At 55.0% G+C, this 14,660-nt stretch overlaps 1 long non-coding RNA gene across 4 annotated transcripts; it reads right to left on the reverse strand.

Moving 5' to 3' along the window:
• Positions 1 to 420: 420 nt before the first annotated feature.
• LOC134757483 (uncharacterized) lies at positions 421 to 10,285 on the reverse strand. Of its 4 annotated transcripts, XR_010131473.1 has the most exons (5): positions 10,033 to 10,270; positions 9,061 to 9,255; positions 6,941 to 6,998; positions 5,629 to 6,819; positions 421 to 5,580 (listed from the first exon to the last, which is right to left on the reverse strand). It is a non-coding gene; the product is annotated as an uncharacterized lncRNA (long non-coding RNA). The 4 variants fall into 4 exon arrangements; XR_010131472.1 differs by having other exon boundaries at positions 421 to 6,822; positions 10,033 to 10,285; XR_010131471.1 differs by having other exon boundaries at positions 421 to 6,819; positions 9,065 to 9,255; positions 10,033 to 10,284.
• Positions 10,286 to 14,660: the final 4,375 nt, after the last annotated feature.

Genomic DNA, 14,660 nt, shown 5'->3' on the forward strand with positions numbered 1-14,660 from the left:
ACTCCCTCACTCGACACCACTCACCTGCTGTGTGGCTCCTTACGGCTCCATGGCTCAGGGGTTGGGGACCCCTGCTCAAGTGCATCCAAAGCGACCCTTCCCACACCAGTCTTCATAGTAGTCAAGGGCAGCAACCACTTAGCTCCCAAGGCGTGTGCCTCAGCTGGCATTTCATCACAATCAACAGTAAGTGGTAGCTTGAGTCGTTGTGAGGTCACTTCCTGGAAATCACCCTAACCCTGGGCCCCGGGCCCTGACCCTAAAGCCCTAACCCTGGGACCCCGGCCCTGACCCTAAAGCCCTAACCCTGGGCCCCGGGCCCTGGCCCTAAAGCCCTAACCCTGGGCCCCGGGCCCTGGCCCTAAAGCCCTAACCCTGGGCCCCGGGCCCTGACCCTGAAGCCCTAACCCTGGGCCCCGGGCCCTCGTCCTGAAGCCCTAACCCTGGTCCCCGGGCCCTGGTCCTGAAGCCCTAACCCTGGTCCCCGGGCCCTGGCCCTGAAGCCCTAACCCTGGGCCCCGGGCCCTGGCCCTGAAGCCCTAACCCTGGGCCCCGGGCCCTGACCCTGAAGCCCTAACCCTGGGCCCCGGGCCCTGACCCTGAATCCCTAACCCTGGGCTCCCGGCCCTGTCCCTGAAGCCCTAACCCTGGGCTCCCGGCCCTGTCCCTGAAGCCCTAACCCTGGGCCCCGGGCCCTGGCCCTGAAGCCCTAACCCTGGGCCCCAGGCCCTGACACTGAAACCCTAACCCTTGGCCCTGGGCCCTGACCCTAAAACCCTAACCCTGGGCCCTGGGCCCTGACCCTAAAACCCTAACCCTGGGCCCTGACCCTTAACCCTACTAACCCTTGGCCCTGACCCTAAAACCCTACTAACCCTGAACCCTGACCCTAAAACCCTACTAACTCTGGGCCCTGACCCTAAAACCCTAACCCTGGGCCCTGACCCTTAACCCTACTAACCCTTGGCCCTGACCCTAAAACCCTACTAACCCTGAGCCCTGACCCTAAAACCCTACTAACTCTGGGCCCTGACCCTAAAACCCTAACCCTGGGCCCTGACCCTAAAACACTAACCCTGGGCCCTGACCCTAAAACCCTAACCCTGGGCCCTGACCCTAAAACCCCAACCCTGGGCCCTGACCCTAAAACCCTAACCCTTCGCCCTGACCCTAAAACCCTAACCCTTCGCCCTGACCCTAAAACCCTGACCCTGGGCCCTGACCCTAAAACCCTAACTCTTCGCCCTTACCCTAAATCCCTAACCCTTCGCCCTTACCCTAAAACCCTAACCCTTCGCCCTTACCCTAAAACCCTAACCCTTCACCCTTACCCTAAAACCCTAACCCTAACCCTAGTGAGCCTAGACCACACATTGCACTCCAGCCTGGGTGACAGAGCATGACTCTGTCTCAAAAAAAAAAAAAGAAAAAAGAAAAAAAGACAGAGAAAAGAAAGCCAACAAGACACCATTAGGCAAACCATTGTCAGGTTATGGGAGTTTGAGAAGGAAAGTAGAGAAAGGAGAAGAAAGCTTATTTAAACAATGGCTGAAGACTGCCTAAATCATGGGAAAGATTTAGACATCTAAATCCATGAAGCTTAAAGATTCCTAAAGAGGTTCAAACCAAATAGATACTCACCAAGTCACAATATAATCAAATAGTCAAAAGTTAAAGAAACTTTGCAGGTCAGGACAGAATCGAATAATACATTCAAAGTGCTGAAAGAAAAAAAGTGCCAGCAACTAATACTATGTCTGACAAAGCTGTCCTTCAGAAAGAAAAAAGAAATAACGTGCTTCCTCGACAAACAAAGCTGAGGGCATTCAGGACCACTAGGTCTACCTTAAAAAAATGCTTAACGGAGTTTTTCAAGTAAAAATGAATGAAGTTGGGAGCAGTGGCTCACGCCCGTAATCCCATTTTGGGAGGCTGAGGTGGGTGGATCACCTGAGGTCGGGAGGTCAAGACCAGCCTGGCCAACATGGCAAAACCCCACCCCCAGTAAAAATACAAAAAATTAGCCAGGTATGAAGGCCACTGAGATCGTGCCACTGCACTCCAGCCTGGGTGACAAGAGTCAAACTGCATTTCAAAAACAAAAAAAACAAACAAAAAAAACAAAACTTGAGGCCTGGCCTTCTGCTCCTCTCCAACCCCCACTTCTCTGGGCCCAAGCCACCTGGGCTGAGGAGGGGGTGAGGTGTGAGCCCCTGCCAGGAACTCCCTGCCCGGACCAAGTACTCGGCCCCCAGGCCTGCATTCAGTGAGGCCTCCCGTGGCGTCAGCATGTTCGTGTGGAGGAATGTGGAAGGTCACTCTGTGGCCGTGTTCCCCTGGTACTCCATCCCCTTCCTGACCCCTCCCTGCAGCCACACGAGGCCCAGCAACCTGCCAGTTACTCAGTGGCCTCCAACCAGAGAAAACAACCTGCCAAGTTGGCAGCTGTTGCTCATGAGCATCCACCAGGTGGCACAGGGAGTGTTGACCCTGGGCGGCCCCCTGGAGCCACCTGCCCTGAAAGCCCAGGGCCCGCAACCCCACACACTTTGGGGGTGGTGGAACCTGTTAAAAGCTCACCTCCCACCATGGAGGAGGAGCCCTGGGCCCCTCAGGGGAGTCCCTGCTGGACAGTGAGACAGAGAATGACCATGATGATGCTTTCCTCTCCATCATGTCTCCTGACACCCAGTTGCCTCTACCACTCAGATGATGTCAGGCCCAGTCCCTCAGTGCCCTGCGCAAGGAACAGGACTCATCTTCTGAGAAGGATGGATGCAGCCCCAACAAATGGGACAAGGACCACATCGGTGGCCCATGAGTGGCGGTCATGATCTTCAGCAAGCGGCACCAGGCCCTGGCAGGGTGCACCAGGGTCACTCCAACCAGGATATCCGGACCGTCAGCCAGATGCTGACTCTGGCCCAAAGACTTCTACTCAGTATGGAGCTCCAGGCCACTTTGCAGCCCCTGGTGAGGGAGGTGTACATACCATGAATTGTGGGACCTTCAGAGCTTTTCACTTTTCGGAAAATAGCTCCTGTTGGGGCTACAAGATGGAGTGTGAAGAGGGCCTTGGGCCACAGGAAGGTACCTGTGGACTAGGGGGAGTTCATGCACCCCTTCTTTCCCCAGAGGGGCTGGACTCAGGTGAGTATGGGAGTGGGGGCTCCTGCACTTCGACACAGGCAGCGGGAGGGTTTTCTCCCCATTCCCTCTGCACTCCCAACTTGAGCTATACTTTTTAAGAAAGTGATTCACCCTGCCTTTGCCCCCTTCCCCAGAACAGAACACGTTGATCATGGGCGATATTTTTCATTGTGCCAAACAGTTGCCATGACTGTCATTAAACCTGTTTAACACCAAATAATAAGGAAAATAAAATAAAAAATTCGGGCTTGGTGCAGAAACTCACCCCAAATAAATCACCTACCAAAATATTTACATAATGGTGGAAATATTCCAAAATTCAATATTTTGGGATTTATACACAAAAGATAAACAAATTAGAGGCCAAGAGGCTGCCAGAAGGGAAAAACGGGGCCTGGGAAGGCCGTTGTGAGGAATGAGCTGGGCCTAAAGAGGCCACTGGCAGGCGGGAGCTGGGCCTGCCGAAGCGGCCGAGAGGCAGGAGCTTTGGACTCGGGAGGCCGCAATGAGGCGAGAGCTAGCTGGGCATGGAGAGTCCGCTGTGAGTCCGCTGTGAGTCCGGGCCCGTGCAGGCCTTCGAGAGGCAGGAGGCCGGGCCTGCAAAGGCCCACTGGAGGTCAAGTTCTGGGCCTGAAGAGGCCACCAAAAGTCAAAAGCGGGGCCTGGGAAGGCCGCCAAGAGCCATGAGCTGGTCTGGGCTGAAAGAGGCCACTGGGAGGCAGGAGGAGCCGGGCCTGGAGAGGCTGACTCGAGGAAGTTTTGCACCTGGAGAGGCCGCCGAGAGGACGGAGCTGGGCCCGGGGAGGCCGACTTGCTGCTCTTCTGGGCCCAATTCCAGGCCGACTTGACGACGACTTGGGCCTGCTGGGAGCTGGGCAGGAGCTGAGTCCAAAGACGTTGTTGGGAGGCCAGAGTCAGGCCTGGAGACGCAGCCGGGAGGAAGAGCTGGGCCCGGAGAGGATGCCGGGAGGCTGCAAGTGGGTCTGGAGAGGCCGATTTGAGGAGGCCCGGCCTCCACCTCCCGCATGGCGGCCTCTGCAGGCACAGCTGTTTCTCCTGACTGCATCTCCCACCTCCCAGCAAACAAGCTTTTTTGGCTCAGCTCCCGCCTGCGTTTGTAGACCCCGAAGTTTCTGCAACCAAGCTCTTCAGACCCACATCCCACCTCCCAGTACCTGAACAGTCCCAGCTCCGGCTGGAGAACAGAGTCTGTAGGCCCTGCTGTTGCCTCCCAGGGGAGTCTCCAAGCCCAGCTCTCACCCCACCACGACCTCCCAGGCCCAAGTCGCTGCCTGCCTCACAGCAGCCCGCGTGCGACCCTGCTCCTCCCTCACGGTGGCCTGTTGAGGCAGGGGCTCACGCTGACCTCTCTCACCGTGGGAGGGGCCGGTGTGAGGCAAGGGCTCACGCCGACCTCTCTCAGCGTGGGAGGGGCCAGGGTGAGGCAAGGGGCTCACGCTGACCTCTCTCAGCGTGGGAGGGGCCGGTGTGAGGCAAGGGCTCACGCTGGCCTCTCTCAGCGTGGGAGGGGCCGGTGTGAGGCAAGGGGCTCACGCTGACCTCTCTCAGCGTGGGAGGGGCCGGTGTGAGGCAAGGGCTCACGCCGACCTCTCTCAGCATGGGAGGGGCCAGTGTGAGGCAAGGGGCTGACGCTGACCTCTCTCACCGTGGGAGGGGCTGGTGTGAGGCAAGGGCTCACGCCAACTTCTCTCAGCGTGGGAGGGGCCGGTGTGAGGCAAGGGCTCACGCTGACCTCTCTCAGCGTGGGAGGGGCCGGGGTGAGGCAAGGGCTCAGGCTGACCTCTCTCAGCGTGGGAGGGGCCGGTGTGAGGCAAGGGCTCAGGCTGACCTCTCTCAGCGTGGGAGAGGCCGGTGTGAGGCAAGGGCTCAGGCTGACCTCTCTCAGCGTGGGAGGGGCCGGTGTGAGACAAGGGCTCAGGCTGACCTCTGTCAGAGTGAGAGGGGCCCGTGTGAGGCAAGGGGCTCATGCCGACCTCTCTCAGCGTGGGAGGGGCCGGTGTGAGGCAAGGGCTCACGCTGACCTCTCTCAGCGTGGGAGGGGCCGGTGTGAGGCAAGGGGCTCACGTTGACCTCTCTCAGCGTGGGAGGGGCCGGTGTGAGGCAAGGGGCTCACGTTGACCTCTCTCAGCGTGGGAGGGGCCGGTGTGAGACAAGGGCTCAGGCTGACCTCTGTCAGAGTGAGAGGGGCCCGTGTGAGGCAAGGGCTCACGCCGACCTCTCTCAGCGTGGGAGGGGCCGGTGTGAGACAAGGGCTCAGGCTGACCTCTGTCAGAGTGAGAGGGGCCCGTGTGAGGCAAGGGGCTGATGCTGACCTCTCTCACCGTGGGAGGGGCCGGTGTGAGGCAAGGGCTCACACTGACCTCTCTCACCGTGGGAGGGGCCGGTGTGAGGCAAGGGGCTCACGTTGACCTCTCTCAGCGTGGGAGGGGCCGGTGTGAGGCAAGGGCTCACGCCGACCTCTCTCAGCGTGGGAGGGGCCGGTGTGAGGCAAGGGGCTGACGCTGACCTCTCTCACCGTGGGAGGGGCCGGTGTGAGGCAAGGGCTCACGCCGACCTCTCTCAGCGTGGGAGGGGCCGGTGTGAGGCAAGGGGCTGACGCTGACCTCTCTCACCGTGGGAGGGGCCGGTGTGAGGCAAGGGCTCACGCCGACCTCTCTCAGCGTGGGAGGGGCCGGTGTGAGGCAAGGGGCTCACGCTGACCTCTCTCAGCGTGGGAGGGGCCGGTGTGAGGCAAGGGCTCACGCTGACCTCTCTCAGCATAGGAGGAGCCAGTGTGTGGCAGGGGCTCATGCCTCTGGGCAGGGTACCAGAGGCATGGGCATCAACAGGCCACCGTGAGGGAGGAGCTGGGCCGCATGAGGGCTGCTGGGAGGCAGGCAGGGACTTGGCCCCGGGTGGCCGCCGTGAGGGCAAGAGCTGGGCCTGGAGAGGCCCCTGGGAGGCAAGAGCGGGACCTGCAGAGGCCGTTCTCCAACCATTGCTGGGCCCGTACAGGCCACCGGGCGGCAGGAATGAGGCCCAAAGAACTTGGCTGGAGAAAGTTCGGGACCTACAAAGGCGGTTGGGAGCTGGGCAGGAGTTGAGCCAAAAGAGCTTGCTTACTTGCTGGGAGGCACGGCCGGGAGATGCCGACTTCAGGACAACTTGGGCCTGCAGAGGTCACCGGGAGGCCCAAGCTTGGCGTGGAGGAGCCCACCGACCGGAGACCATTTGGGGCCTGCAGGTGCCATTGGAGGGCAGGAGCTCATCGTGGAGGGGGCACCGTGAGGCCTGACCTGGGCCTGGGGAGCTTGGCTTGATGAAGCTGTGGGCCGACCAAGGACGCCAGGAGATGGGTAGGCACTGAGTCCAAAGAGGTTGTTGAGAGGCAGGAGTCAGGCCTGGAGACGCAGCCAGGAAGAGGAGCTTGGCCCGGAGAGGACGCCTGGAGGGTGCAAGTGGGTCTGGAGAGGCCGACTTGAGGAGGTTCTCAGCCCGGAGAGGCCGCCGGAAGGGAAAAACTGGGACTGGAAAGGCTGTTGTGAGGAATGAGCCCCATGGGCCTGAAGAGGCCACTGGCAGGCGGGAGCTGGGTGTGTAGAAGCTGCTGAAAGGTTGGGAGCTTGGCTTGGGGGGTCCACAGTGAGGCAGATGCTGGGCCTGAAGAATCTGCTTAAAAAGATTTAAGCACATTTACATTTATTAGGCACTTTATTTCCATTATTACATATATATAAATATATATACATATTATATATCCCATATATAATAAAATAATTATACAACTCACCATAATGTAGAATCAGTGGGTGTGTTAAGCTTGTTTTCCTGAAACTGGATGGTCCCACCTGAGCGTGATGGGAGAAAGTGACAGATCAATAGGTATTAGATACTCATAAGCACAGCGCAACCTAGATCCCTCACATGCACGGTTCACAACAGGGTGCGTTCTCCTATGAGAATCTAATGCTGCTGCTCATCTGAGAAGGTGGAGCTCAAGCGGGAATGTGAGCAAAGGGGAGTGGCTGTAAATACAGACGAAGCTTCCCTCACTCCCTCACTCGACACCACTCACCTCCTGCTGTGTGGCTCCCTACGGCTCCATGGCTCAGGGGTTGGGGACACCTGCTCAAGTGCATCCAAAGCGACCCTTCCCACACCAGTCTTCATAGTGGTCAAGGGCAGCAACCACTTAGCTCCCAAGGCATGTGCCTCAGCTGGCATTTCGTCACAATCAACAGTAAGTGGTAGCTTGAGTCACTGTGAGGTCACTTCCTGGAAATCACCAGCATCCCATTTCCCACTGGCAAAGAGCTCAGCACTGCCCCCTGGGAAACCAAACCTATGCCCAAATCCCATCTGTGTGGGTTTATCTCCTGGGACCCTTCCTAACATATTAGTCAGAGTCCAATCAGGAAGCATAAACCACTCAAAAGTTTAAAGTGGTAAAATTTAATACGGAGAATTATTTATTATAACAGGTGAACAGCATAATGAGAGATTGGCTAGCACAAAGTAAAGAGAACTCTAGAGAATACAGGACTAGCCCAGGCCAGGCATGGTGGCTCATGCCTGAAATTCCAGCAATTTGAGAAGCTAATGCAGGAGGATTGCTTAAGGCCAGGAGCTAGAGACCGGTCTGGACAACACAGTGAGAACCTGTCTCTATCCAAAAGAAGAAAAAAGTTAGCTGGGAGTGGTGGTGCACACTTGTAGTCCCAGCTACTCGGAATGCTGAAGTTTGAGCCTGGGAGGTCAAGGCTGCAGCGAGGCATGATTATGCCACTACAGTCCAGCCTGGTGACAGAGCAAGACCCTGTCTCAAAGAACAAAACAACAACAACCATTTACAGACAGAAAAGAGATAGAGCTAATAAGCTAAGGAAAGATGTTGAAATGTGACAAGTAAAGTAATATGAGGTCTTTTATCTATTTAAAATAATCAAACAAAAAATGACTTACTAAATTATAATACCCTGTGCTGGCAAAGGTGCAGTGAAATGGGCACTTTCTTATACTATGAGGGGTGTTTAAATTGTGTATAAGCCTTCCCGGGTAAAGCTTGTCAATTTTTTAAAATAATGGAGACAGGGTCTCACCATACTGCCATACTGCCTCCTCCAACTCTTGGCCTCAAGCAATCCTCCTCTCTTAGCCTCCCAAAGTGCTAAGATTATAGCTGGGAGGCACCCAAAACCCTGTCAATTTACATCAAGGGTAATGAGAATGTCCATTCACCATGACTCACAGTAATCTTACTTCTGGGGAGACAATTCAATCTAAACAAAAGGTCATCTGTACACACACAGTAAAAATCTGGGAGTAACTGAAGACAGAGTTGGTAAGTGAAATAAGAAACAGTTCTAACAAATTAAACTATGGTATCAATAGGCACCTGGTATAAAAGGTCAGTTGATGTTAGCTGCTACTTTTTTGTTGTTTTGAGACAGGGTCTCACTCTGTCACCCAGGCTGGAGTGCAGAGGCCTGATCATGACTCACTGCAGTCTCAGCCTCCCTGGGCTTGAGTGATCCTCCCACCTCAGCCTCCCAAGTAGCTGGGACTACAGGAACGTGCCACCACACTAGGCTAATTCATGTATTTTTCTGTAGGGATGGTGACTCCCCCTTTGTTTCCAAGGCCTATCGCAAACTCTTGGCCTCAAGCCATCCTCCTGCCTCAGCCTCCCAAAGTGTTGCGATTACCAGTGTGAGCCACCACACCTGGCCAGCTGCTACTTTTAACAATATTATTATTATTCTTCCACTCCATTAAAAATTATTATTTTCAAGGCTATGCAACAGTATGCATCCTACAGCGTAATTGTAAAAACATATACAGTTGCCGTCCCTCAGTATACAGAATTAGTTACAGACCCCCATCTCTGCATATACCAAAATCCATGCTTACTCACGTTTCGCTGTCACCCCTCTGGAATCCACGTATACAAAAATACCAAATATTAGGTGGGCATAGAGGCAAGCACCTGTAGTCTCAGCCACGTGGGAGGTTGAGATGGGAGGATCGCTTCAGCCTGGAAGGTTGAGGCTGCAGTCAGCTGCGATAGCACTACTACCCTCCAGCCTTGCACAACAGAGGGACACCCTGTCTCAGAAAAAAAAAAAAACAAAATAAAACAGGTTAGAAATTGTAATGAGGTCTGTTGGGCAAAATTCCATATAAGCAAAGTATAAATTAATAAAGCAAATCGTGATAAATTAGTACGATTGACTTTCTGGAGTTTCTGACAATAAAAGTAAGGAAAATGCAGAACACAAAGACAGAGAGTAAAAAGAGAAATTAGGAAAGCATTCTACATGTTTAACAGGACGACACTGGCCGTGTTCGTGCAGCGGCAGTATGTCGTGCCATGACATACTTTGGAGAGAAGTTAACAGATGAGGAAGTTGATAAAAATCATCAGAGAAGCAAAATACTGGTAGCAACACTCAAGGAAACCACGAAATTTCCATAACTTATGTCAGCAAAGTGGGAATATTGTACAGTGTGTGTTGAAGTTCCTATACAACATTGTTTATCTGCCGTTTGTTTGTTTGTAAGGAATGTATATACTAAAAGTTCTTCTTGCTGTCAAAAGAATATGTGTGAATAAGTCATTTTAACTTATTCTTCTGTTTTTCTTTTATCTTCCTGCCATCATCCCACAGCCTTACTTTAGAAATTTTTTCTTTAGAAAATTGAACAAGTGCTCCTTGTGGTGGCACATACCTCGAGGATGGGAGGCAGGGGTGGAAGGGTCACTTGAGGCCATTAGTTTGACACCAGCCTGGCCAACAAAGTGAGACCCCATGTCTGCAAAACAATTTAAAAATTAGCCAAGTATCGTCATGTATACCTACAGTCCCAGCTACCTCAACTTACGGAGAAAGTTCAGGGCCTGGAGAGAAGGCTGGGAGGCAGGAGCTGGGTCTAAAGAGGCCATTGTAACGATGGAGCTGTGCCTGTGGAGGCTGTTGTGAGGCAGTAGGCTCATCTGCGGAGACTGCCGTGAGGTAGGGTATGGGCCTCAATAGGCCATTGTGAGTCATGAGCTTGGTCTGTAGAGGCTGACTGGAGAGAGTTCTGGGCCTGGCGAGGCTGCCGGGAGGTAGGAGCTGGGCCAAAAGATTTAAGCACATTTACGTTTATTAGGCACTTCATTTCCATTATTACACCGGAATATATAATAAAATAGTCATAGAACTCACCATCATGTAGAATCAGTGGGCGTGTTAAGCTTGTTTTCCTGAAACTGGATGGTCCCACCTGAGCGTGATGGGAGAAAGTGACAGATCAATAGGTATTAGATTCTCATAAGAACAGGGCAACCTAGATCCCTCACATGCACGGTTCACAACAGGGTGCGTTCTCCTATGAGAATCTAATGCTGCTGCTCATCTGAGAAGGTGGAGCTCAGGCGGGAATGTGAGCAAAGGGGAGTGGCTGTAAATATAGACGAAGCTTCCCTCACTCCCTCACTCGACACCATTCACCCGCTGTGTGGCTCCTTACGGCTCTATGTCTCAGGGGTAGGGGAACCCTGCTCAAGTGCATCCAAAGCGACCCTTCCCACACCACTCCTCATAGTAGTCAAGGGCAACAACCATTTAGCTCCCAAGGCATGTGCCTCAGCTGGCATTGTGTCACAATCAACAGTAAGTGGTAGCTTGAGTCACTGTGAGGTCACTTCCTGGAAATCACGCTAACCCTGGGCCCTGACCCTAAACCAACCCTAACCCTGGGCCCTGACCCTAAAACAACCCTAACCCTGGGCCCTGAGCCTAAAACCCTCACCCTGGGCCCTGGCCCTGAGCCTAAAACCCTAACCCAGGGCCTTGGGGCTGTGCCTAAAACCCTAATCCTGGGCCCTGGCCCTGACCCTAAAACAACCCTAACCCTGGGCCCTGGCCCTGACCCTAAAACAACCCTAACACTGGGCCCTGCCCCTGACACTAAAACAACCCTAACCCTGCGCCCTGGCCCTGACCCTAAAACAACCCTAACCCTGGGCCCTGGCCCTGATTCTGAAACAAACCTAACCCTGGGCGCTGACCCTGACCCAAAAACAACCCTAAACCTGGGCCCTGGCCCTGACCCTAAAACAAGCCTAACCGTGGGCCCTGGCCCTGAAGCTAAAACAACCCTACACCTGGGCCTTGGCCCTGACCCTAAAACAACCCTAACCCTGGGCCCTGGTCCTGACCCAAAAACAAACCTAACCCAGGGCCCTGGCCCTGACCCTAAAACAACCCTAACCCTGGGCCCTGGCCCCGACCCAAACACAACCCTAACCTTCGGCCCTGGCCCTGACCGTAAAACAACCCTAACCCTGGGCCCTGGCCCTGACCCTAAAACAAGCCTAACCCTGGGCCCCGACCATAAAACAAGCCTAACCCTGGGAACTGACCGTAAAACAAGCCTAACCCAGGGCCCCGACCCTAAAACAACCCTAACCCTGGGCCCCGACCCTAAAAGAAACCTAACCCTGGGCGCCGACCCTAAAACAACCCTAACCCTGGGCCCCGACCGTAAAACAACCCTAACCCTGGGCCCTGGCCCTGACCCTATAACAACCCTAACCCTGGGCCATGGCCCTGACCCTAAAGCAACCCTAACCCTGGGCCCTGGCCCTGACCCGAAAACAACCCTAACCCTGGGCCCTGGCCCTGACCCTAAAACAAGCCTAACCCTGGGCCCTGGCCCTGATCCTAAAACAAGCCTAACCATGGGCCCTGGCCCCGACCTTAAAACAACCCTAATCCTGGGCCCTGACCCTGACCCTAAAACAACTCTAACCCTGGGCCCTCGCCCTGACCCTAAAACAACCCTAACCCTGGCCCTGACCCTAAAACAACCCTAACCCTGTGCCCTGACCCTAAAACAAACCTAACCCTGGGCCCTGACCCTAAAATAACCCTAACCCTGGGCCCTGACCCTAAAACAACCCTAACCCTGGGCCCAGGACCTGACCCTAAAACAACCCTAACCCTGGGCCCTGACCCTAAAACAACCCTAACCCTGGGCCCTGACCCTAAAACAACCCTAACCCTGGGCCCTGACCCTGAAACAACCGTAACCCTGGGCCCTGACCCTAAAACAAACATAATCCTGGGCCCTGACCCTAAAACAACCCTAACCCTGGGCCCTGACACTAAAACAAACCTAAACCTGGGCCCTCACCCTAAAACAACCCTAACCCTGGGCCCTGACCCTAAAACAACCCTAACCCTGGGCCCTGGCCCTGACCCTAAAACAACCCTAACCCTGGGCCCTGGCCCTGACCCTAAAACAACCCTAACCCTGGGCCCTGGCCCTGAACCTAAAACAACCCTAACCCTGGGCCCTGACCTTAAAACAAGCATAACCCTGGGCCTGACCCTAAAACAACCCTAACCCTGGGCCCTGACCCTAAAACAAACCTAGCCCTGGGCCCTGACCCTAAAACAACCCCAACCCTGGGCCCCGACCCTAAAATAACCCTAACCCTGGGCCCTGGCCCTAAAACAACCCTAACCCTGGGCCCTGGCCCTGACCCTAAAACAACCCTAACCCTGGGCCCTGACCCTAAAACAAGCCTAACCCTGGGCCCTGACCCTAAAACAACCCTAACCCTGGGACCTGACCCTAAAACATCCCTAACCCTGGGCCCTGACCCTAAAACAACACTAAACCTGGGCCCTGACCCTAAAACAACCCTAACCCTGGACCCTTACCCTAAAACAACCCTAACCCTGGGCCCTGCCCCTGACCCTAAAACAACCCTAACCCTGGGCCCTGACCCTAAAACAACCCTAACCCTGGGCCCTGACCCTAAAACAACCCTAACCCTGGGCCCTGACCCTGAAACAACCGTAACCCTGGGCCCTGACCCTAAAACAACTCTAATCCTGGGCCCTGACCCTAAAACAACCGTAACCCTGGGCCCTGACCCTAACACAAGCCTAACCCTGGGCCCTGACCCTAAAACAACCCTAACCCTGGGCCCTGACCCCAAAACAAACCTAAACCTGGGCCCTGACCCTAAAACAACCCTAACCCTGGGCCCTGACCCTAAAACAACCCTAACCCTGGGCCCTGACCATAAAACAACCCTAAACCTGGGCCCTCACCATAAAACAACCCTAACCCTGGGCCCTGGACCTCACCCTACAAAAACCCTAACCCTCGGCCCTGGCCCTGACCCTAAAACAACCATACACCTGGGCCCTGGCCCTGACCCGAAAACAACCCTAACCCTGGGCCCTGGACCTCACCCTACAAAAACCCTAACCCTGGGCCCTAGCCCTGACCCTAAAACAACCCTAAACCTGGGCCCTGGCCCTGACCCAAAAACAAACCAACCCCTGGGCCGTGGCCCTGACCCAAAAACAACCCTAACCCTGGGCTCTGGCCCTAACCCTAAAACAAGCCTAACCCTGGGCCCTGGCCCTCACCCTAAAACAAGCCTAACCCTGGGCCCTGGCTGTGACCCTAAAACAACCCTAAACCTGGGCCCTGGCCCTGAGCCTAAAACAACCCTAACCCTGGGACCTGGCCCTGACCCTAAAACAACCCTAACCCTGGGTCCTGGCCCTGACGCTAAAACAACCCTAACTTTCGGCCCTGGCCCTAGACCCTAAAACAACCCTAAACCTGGGCCCTGGCCCTGACCCTAAAACAACCCTAAGCCTGAGCCCTGGACTTAAAACAACCCTAACCCTGGGCCCAGGCCCTGACCCTAAAACAACCCTAACCCTGGGCCCTGGCCCTGACCCTAAAACAACCCTAACCCTGGGCCCTGGCCCTGACCCTAAAACAACCCTAACCCTGGGCCCTGACCTTAAAACAAGCCTAACCCTGGGCCCTGACCCTAAAACAACCCTAACCCTGGTCCCTGACCCTAAAACAACCCTAACCCTGGGCCCTGACCCTATAACATCCCTAACCCTGGGCCCTGACCCTAAAACAACACTAAACCTGGGCCCTGACCCTAAAACAAGCCTAACCCTGGGCCCTGAGCCTAAAACCCTAACCCTGGACCCTGGCCCTGAGCCTAAAATCCTAAAACTGGGCCCTGGCCAAGAGCCTAAAACCCTAAACCTGGGCCATGGCCCTGACCTTAAAACCCTAACCCTGGGCCCTGGCCCTGACCCTAAAACCCTAACCGTGGGCCCTGACCCTAAAACAAGCCTAACCCTGGGCCCTGACCCTAAAACAACCTTAACCCTGGGCCCTGACCCTAAAACAACCCTAACCCTGGGCCCTGACCCTAAAACAAGCCTAACCCTGGGCCCTGACCCTAAAACAACCCTAACCCTGGGACCTGACCCTAAAACATCCCTAACCCTGGGCCCTGACCCTAAAACAACACTAAACCTGGGCCCTGACCCTAAAACAACCCTAACCCTGGACCCTTACCCTAAAACAACCCTAACCCTGGGCCCTGCCCCTGACCCGAAAACAACCCTAACCCTGGGCCCTGACCCTAAAACAACCCTAACCCTGGGCCCTGACCCTAAAACAACCCTAAC

This window comes from Gorilla gorilla, chromosome 18 (genome assembly GCF_029281585.2).
Source record: "Gorilla gorilla gorilla isolate KB3781 chromosome 18, NHGRI_mGorGor1-v2.1_pri, whole genome shotgun sequence".
In the NCBI taxonomy this organism is placed as follows: Eukaryota; Metazoa; Chordata; class Mammalia; order Primates; family Hominidae; genus Gorilla; species Gorilla gorilla.